The following is an 8,515-nucleotide window of genomic DNA, read 5'->3' as shown; positions in this document are numbered from 1 at the left end:
TGAGACCAGCCAGCCTGGCCAATATGGTGAAACCCCATCTCTATTAAAAATACAAAAATTAGCCGGGTGTGGTGGTGTGTGCCTGTAATCCTAGCTACTGGGGAGGCTGAGGCAGGAGAATCACTTGAACCCAGGAGGTGGAAGTTGCAGTGAGCCGAGATCGCACAACTGCACTCCAGCCTGGGCGACAGAGTGAAACTTTGTCTCAATTTAAAAAAAAAAAAAGTGAAGTGCAAAATGTGACTGAGGAGATACAGTACTCTCCAAATTGCATAATTTTGCCAATTTTTATAGAAACCTGGGGAATCTGTAGAGATAGCGTCAGAAGCATTGGAACGAGAGCAACTCCATGTTGAATAGGGGCTGGGTAAAAGTGTCAGAGGTGTTTGAACCAGAGCGACTCCATTTGGAGTGAGGGCTGGGAAAATGAGGCTGAGACTTACTGGCCTGCATTCTCAGAAAGTTAGGCATTCCTAGCCTCTAGGATTGAATTGGGATCCCTTTCCTGTAACATATTTCTGGTGACCACAGAAGGGCCTATAGTGCAGAAACGTTGACCCAACGGCTACCTTTGCGTAAGTGTTGGGGTCCTGTAACATATTTCTGGCAAACCACAGAAAGGATGATACTGAAGAAATCCCCCCAACCCCAAAGAAATAGACTGCAGCACTGATTGGATGACTTTGGGTAAGTGATGGGGTACCCGAGTAACAAATGGGATTGGATTAGAGGCCCAACTTAGGGGAGTTGGAGTTTCTCCTAAGACAGAGTGAGTTAGAGGCCCCTCTTAATAAAAGGCAAGGACACTTGACTGACCTCAGGTTAGAGGTTACTCCGTCCTACTCTGTCTATGGAGTAGCTGTCCTTTCACCACTTTACTTTCTTAATAAACTTGTTTTTGCTTTGCACTGCGGACTTGCCCTGAATCCTTTCTTGCACGAGATCCAAGAACTCTCTTAAGAGTCTGGATCGGGACCCCTTTCCTGTAACAAAATGAGGCTGAGACCTACTGGGCTGCATTCCCAGACGGTTAAGGCATTCTAAGTCACAGGATGAGATAGGAGATTGGCACAAGATCCAGGCCACAAAGCCCTTGCTGATAAAACAGGTTGCAGTAAAGAAGCCAGCTAAAACCCACCAAAACCAAGACGGTGATGAGAATGACCTCTGGTCATCCTTACTGCTACCCTCCCACCAGTGCCGTGACAGTTTACAGTTGCCATGGCAACATCAGGAAGTTACCCTATATGGCCTGGAGAGGGGAGGCATGAATAATCCACCCCTTGTTTAGCATATCATCAAGAAACCATAAAATGGACAACCAGCAACCCTCGGGGCTGCTCTGTCTATGGAGTAGCCATTCTTTTATTCCTTTACTTAATAAACTTGCTTTCTCTTTACAGACTCACCCTGAATTCTTTCTTGTGCGAGATCCAAGAACCCTCTCTTGGGGTCTGGATTGGGAACCTTTTTCAGTAACAAGGGTGCAGGATCATCGTGGAAGGAATATAAAGTCAGATCAAGCTGAATTCTTCGATATGGGATAATTAAGCAGAGATTTGTGGTTCATTGTTTTAACTTGAGAAGCTGAGAATGGCTGTCTTCATTTGCTTGTGAGTTGTTGAGATATGGACCCACTATAATCCCAGCTTGGGAGGCTGAGGTGGGAGGATTGCTTGAGGCCAGGAGTTTGAGACTGGCTTGGGCAATATAGTGAGAACTCATCTCCAAAAGAAAAAAAAAACACGAATCCAAACATAACCTGCACTGAATGAGTTGAAATGCGAGAACTTCATTGGTATACTGTAGAGGAAGATATGTAAATGCTTAAGGAGATAAAAATGCTTGAGTATTTATCATGTAAATACCTGCTCACCCACCCAGGGAGGGTCCAGAGGACACTTTTCATTAAGACTATGAGAAATAAATTCATGTAGAGAGTGCCAGATATTCTATACAGGCCACATTACAGTGGGAAATGCTCCCTGAAGTGCAGTGGGGCTGATGGAATCCTGAGGAGGCAGGGACCACATGGTAACGCTTAGTCACCAAGAACACAATTGGTGTGGTGACTGCCATGGACAGTGCAGCCAAAGCAGGATCCTGAATGGTCTGACCCACAGAGATCTGTGATGTCTGCCTGCTGATCACAGTGTCCTGAGAACTGAAATGGATGGGCCGCCTACTAAAGTTTTACTTGATCCGAGTAAGTAGGAAAGCTCCAGATCTGGTGAATAAAGTCTGACCTAAATTACCAACACAGAGTTACAATCACGCAGTCAATTCCAAGTCTTGATCTAGTTCACAAACCCACAGCTGCTTATAGGCCAGGTCCCTTTGAAGTAGGACCCTGCTGCACTGACAATAATTTATACTTTTTATCTTCCTAGGCCCCCCAAAGGCACCCAAGGCCATTTATCAGAGTGATTGTGCATTGGGAAGGGCAAATAATTAAACTTTTCTGGGATAACCAGCCTCTAGTTCTGAACTAGCAGTAATTACAGGAGACTCAAAATGCCACCATGGTTCCTCAGAGTAAGAGTGTATGGAGGTCAGGAGATCAATGGGCTTTTTGGCTCAGATTCATCTCACAGTAGATCTAGTAGATTCCTGAACCCATCCTATGGTTATTTCCCTGGTTCTAGAATGCGTAATTAGAATAGACATAGTCAACAATGGGCAGAATCCCACACTGGTTCCCTGATCCATACAGTAAAAGTAATTCTGGTAGAAAAGGCCAAGTAGAAGCCACTAGAGCTGCCTCATTCACAAAAATATTAAAGCAAACTAATACCACATTCCTGGAGAGATTGTTGAGATTAGTGCCACCATCAAAGACGGGAACACATCCCCACTTAGCTCACCTACTCAGCCTGTGCAGAAGACAGATGGATCTTGGAGAATGACAAGTGGATTAATTGTAAACTTAATTAACTAGTGACTCCAAGTGAAGGTGCTGTTTCCACATGTGGTTTCAGTGCTGAGCAAACGATACGTCTGACAACTGGTTTGCAGTTGTTACTGAGCCAGGCCCAGGTTTGTTCTGTTCTCACACAGTAAATCAATCACTGTGACATGGGTTTTGCAAAAGAGAGAAGAATTATTCACAAGGCTGTCCAGTGAGGAGATGGGAGAATGGCTCTCAAATTCACCTCCCCAAAGATGAGGCTTAGAGAGATTTATAGGTTAGAGAAGTAGGGTGGTCTGAGGCATGGGGAAAGGTGATTGGCAGTGGGGGAAAATGCAGTCATAATTGGGGTTCATATGACATATGTGCAGAAAATGGTGGCATTAACATGATCTGAGGGTGAAGTTTTTGGCCCTCTGATGACAAAAGGCCACCTCTTGGGCATGTGTACAGGCCCAGTTGAAGGGTTGGCAGTCTCAACTGGTTTGAACTGGACAGGATCTGCCCCAAGTTCCTGAAAAATAAGTGATTGTTATGGTGACTTATAAATGTTATCTATAAGGTAGCACGTAAAAGTTGAGTTACAGTGTTCAGTAGCATAGCCTTCAGCTATCGTGGCCTTCAGCTTCATGGGGAAAAAAAATAACAGAGCAAGCAACCAAAAGCAAGCGGGGCAGGCGAAGTGTGGCACACCCAATCCGATTATCCCCTTGGCTGCCCAGTTACCCATCTGGTGAATCTTTATACCTGTGAGTAAAGACCATCAGGAATAGTTTGCTTTCAGCTAGATACACCTTCACCACCCTATCTCAAGGCTACCTCAACTCTGCAGCCCAGCTTATGATCTAGTTCCCAGGTCCTTTGAGAACCTTTTCACCCTCAGGACGACACACTGGTCCATTATATTGATGACATTATAGTCACTGGACCTGGTGTACAGGGAGTAGCAACTGCTCCAGACATGTTGGGAGACACATAATATGACTCAGTGTAGGAAATAAACCCACAACATGGCTAAGGGCAAATAATGTTTCCAAAACTTCTTTCTCTCTTTTTTTTCTTTTTTGAGACAGAGTCTCACTCTGTAGCCCGAGCTGGAGTGGAGGCAATCTTGGCTCACTGCAACCTCCACCTCCTGGGTACAAGTGAAGCTGCTTCCTCAGCCTCTTGGGACTACAGGTGTGCGCCACCACGCCCGGCTAATTTTTTTTTTTTTTTTTTTTTTTTTTTTTTTTTTTTTTTTTTTTTTTTTTTTGGTAAAGGCAGGGTTTCACCATGTTAGCCAGCTTGGTCTTGAACTCTTGACCTCAAGTGATCCGCCCACCTCAGCCTCCCAAAGTGCTGGGATTACAGAAGTGAGCCACCAAGCCAGGCCTTTTTTCTCTCTCTTTCCAATAGTTACATTCTATATGTTTAAAAGGGACACGAGACAATTTTGTATGTGATTTTCTGGATCACATAATTCCACATTTAACATTTTGGGGAAATGCCAAACTGTTCTCCAAAGGGGCTGCCTGGGAGTCTCAGCTCTAGTTCTCAGTCCTCAGCAGCCATTCCTTTCCTCAGTGGGGCATCAGTGCTGCCTTCCAAAGTCCAGGGCTGCCTTGAGACCTGATCAGGACCGGCTTTTTTGCCAGGTGCAGTGCATGATGTTCAAGACCATTCAGAATTTCAAGACCCTGACAGCAGAGCAAGATAGCAGGCGGAGGCCATTCTAAGTGTGGGGCCCCGCAGGGCTGCCCAGGCTGCCTGCCTATGAAGCCAGTCCTGCCTGATGGAGATGCTTTTGCCATGGTGAGAGGGAAAGTGAGCTGATGGTTCTCCACTTTCCCACTCTCTCTCTGCAGGTCCGGCTCCTCTAAGGGCAGAAGCCAGAACTTGTTCCCTGAACCTTCTCCAGTCTCCCTCCCTGGGCATTTCTCTCATAACCCCATCAGACCCCCCAGTAATGGCCTGACATGGGTTCTGGAAATAGAACATGGGTTCTTAGAATGGCTCTCTGAGACTTCATTGAGTTGTCTGTCCTATTTCTTTCCTCAACAAAATGTCCACATCCTCAATCTCCTCTTCTGTCTCAGCAGGAAAGATGAAAAGAACAGTGAGGCTTAGGCCAGGCACGGTGGCTCACACCTGTAATCCCAACACTTTGGGAGGCTGAGGTGGGCAGATCACCTGAGAACGGGAGTTTGAGACCAGTCTGAACTCCCTGTCTCTACTAAAAATACAAAAGTAGCCAGGCGTGGTAGTGGGCACCTGTAAATCCCAGCTACTGGGGAGGCTGAGACAGGAGAATCGTTTGAACCTGGGAGGCGGACGTTGTGGTGAGCCGAGATAGTGCCACTGCACTCCAGCCTGGACAACAGAGTGGGGGAAAAAAAAAAAAAAAAAAGAACGATGACCCTTAGCATCCCAGGAAGCTTTGGGTGGTGAGAGATGGAGAGTATCTCCTTCCTGTGGTACTTCAGTTTCCCGTCTCCTTGTTAGGATGTTGCAAAGCTGGCCTGCTGAGGTCTTCTGTGATCTCCTGTGCTTCCTACACTTCCACCTGAAAATGAACCTACTGCAGGGATGAATCCATGAGCAGAATTTTAATGAAAAGGAAGCAGACAGAAAGGAATCCATGGGGTGTAACTCCACCGACTTAAAATGAAAAACACAGGCAACAAAGAACAGGCACGATGCTGCTTCGCCAGCTGGTTCCTTGTTGGATTCTGCCATTCAGGGATGTAAGAGGGAAGCTGGGATGTTGGAGGACTGGAGTGTGAGGGTAAATTTTAGGTGTCAACTTGGCTGAGCCACAAGGTCCCCAGGTATTTGGTCAAACGTTATGCTGGGTGTTTCTGTGAGGTTGCTTTGGATGAGATTAATGTTTAAATTTGTGGACTTTGAGGAAAGCAGATTGCCCTCTATCATGTGGGTGGGCTTCATCCAATCACCTGAAGACCTGAGGAGAACATAAAGTCTGGCTGCCCCAGACTCTCTCTCAGGCAAGAGAGAATTCTTCCGCAGACTGCCTTCAGAGTTCATGCACACCATCTACTAATCCTGCTCCACAGCAGGTGCCACTGGGCTCTCACTGGAATATGTATTCTCCTGGATCTCCAGCCTGCTCATCCACCCTGAAGATTTGGGACTTGCCAGCCTCCTTAATTCTATAAGCCAATTCCTTATCATAAATTCATAAATCCCTCTCTCTCTGTCTCCGTCCATACACACACACACACAGACACACACACACAGACACACACAAATGAGTGTAGGTGTGTTCCAATAAAACTTCATTTAGAGACATTGAAATTTAAATTTCAAGGGCTGGGCATGGTGGCTCAACGCCTGTAATCTCAGCACTTTGGGAGGCTGAGGCAGGTGGATCACTTGAGGTCAGGAGTTCGAGACCATCCTGGCCAACATGGTGAAACCCCGTCTCTACTAAAAATACAAAACATGTAGCCACGTGCAGTGGCTCATGCCTGTAATCCCAGCTGGGAGGCTAAGATGGGAGAATAGCTTGAACACAGGAGGCAGAGGTTGCTGTGAGCTGAAATGGTGCCCAGGAGACAGAGCAACCCTGTCTCAAAAAAATAAAAAATAAAAAATGAATTTCATATAATCTTCAGATATATTCATTCATTTACATATTGTCTGTGGTTGTTTTCACCCTTCAGGTCAGAAGTAGCCGACAACCTTTACACAGTATTTACCACTGTTATAGACATCTTTAAATATGGTTTACTTTTGCCTGTTTTTGTACTTTATAGAAATGAAGTAATAAAGTATTGTCTGTCTTGCATTTTTTGCTCAAAATTTTGTTTGTCAGTTTTATGTATGTCATTGCATGTGATGATGCTGTATTTTCATTATATCATGGTATTCTGTGTATGATGATACCACTGTGGAGCTCCAGCCCACTCTTTTTTTTTTCTTTCTTTCTTTCTTTCTTTTTTTTTTTTTTTTTTTTTGAGACGGAGTCTCACTCTGTCACCCAAGCTGGAGTATAGTGGTAGTATCTCGGCTCACTGCAACCTCCGCCTCGCAGGTTCAAGTGATTCTCCTGCCTCAGCCTTCCAAATAGCTGGGATTACAGGCATGCGCCACCATACCCGGCTAATTTTTGTATTTTTAGTAGAGACGGGGTTTCACCATGTTGGCCGGGCTGGTCACAAACTGCTGACCTCAGGTGATCCACCCGTCTCAGCCTCCCAAAGTGCTGGGATTACAAGCATGAGCCACCGTGCTCAGCCATCCAGCCCACACTTTATGGACATTGGGCTCTGCCTAGTTTTTGTCCTGGCTCACTGGGGATGGCCTATGTCCAGCTCTATGAAATTTGTAGCAGGCCTTTGAGTTCCTTTTAGCAATGCTTGATTGTGCCAGATCTCTCCATGTTCACTAATATCATAGGCTTGCTATGAAAAGCAACACCCAAAATCTTGTCTTTGCTAGCAGCACCAGGGCTATCTCCTACAAAGACTGCCTCTTCAGAGCCACAGCTCACAGCTGCCTTGGCTGGGGTGTATGAGTGGCTGATTTTTTCAAACTTGCAAGACACCAAATTATTCAACCGTTTGTGTGTGGCAGGCCAGTCAGGGGTTACCTACATTAACAACACTCTGGGTCCTTCTAGCTCTCCTTGCACACTGGCAAGCTCCAGCCAGAGACCACTTTTCTCACAGGACTTTGTTAAAAGCAGCCAAGGAGGAGCCAACAAAACCAGCATTCTGGATTCTTGCCATTTTCCTAATGCCACAGATTTGGTCAAATTATGATCCACCCTCCAAGCTAACACAGGCTGCAACCTGGCCAAACATTTTACATGAGGTGCCAGCCTCCCCATCTCGAGGACAGGGATACTGCTAAACATTCTACACTGCCCAGTGCTGTCCCAACAACAAGGAATTATCCAGTCCCAAATGTCAAGGGTGCCAAGATTAAGGAACACTGCTTTATTTTATTTTTTTTTTTTGAGACAGAGTGATGCTCTGTTGCCCTGGCTGAAGTGCAGTGGTGCTATCCTAACTCACTGCAGCCTCAAACTCCTAGCCTCAAGTGATCCTCCCACCTTAGCCTCCTGAATGGCTAGGGCTACAGGTGCGTAACATCACACCCAGCTAATTTTTAAAAAACTTTTATGTAGAGATGGGGGTCTTGCTAGGCTGGTTTGAACTCCTGGCCTCAAGTGTTGCTTCTGTCTCGGCCTCCCAAAATGCTGGAATTACAGGCATGAACCACAGTGCCCAGACCGAAACCATTCTTTAGCAAGACATTCCTGTAGTCCAGGTCTGCTCATGGTAAACTTTTTATCTTGAAAGTCTTCATAGTTCCCTAATTGTTGAATAATTAGCTGAACGTACAAATCTGAGACGTCTGATTTTTTTCAGTATGTTAATGATACTATTTCATTAAACTTTATCATTTTTAATTTCAATTCCTCAGATATTTTCCCTAGCAGCTTTCAAGGTTTATCTTCAGTGTTTCATGCTTTTGCTACAATGTAACTAAGTGTGGATGTTTTCAATTATCCTCTGTGGGATTCAGTGGCATCCCTCACTCTGAGAATTCCTGTTTTCCATCAATTTTGGGAAATTCTCAGCTTTATCTCTTGGATGT

Source organism: Gorilla gorilla, chromosome 2 (genome assembly GCF_029281585.2).
Source record: "Gorilla gorilla gorilla isolate KB3781 chromosome 2, NHGRI_mGorGor1-v2.1_pri, whole genome shotgun sequence".
Lineage (NCBI taxonomy): Eukaryota > Metazoa > Chordata > Mammalia > Primates > Hominidae > Gorilla > Gorilla gorilla.
The sequence above is the reverse complement of the archived record's forward strand: the minus strand, read 5'-3'. Positions refer to the sequence as shown.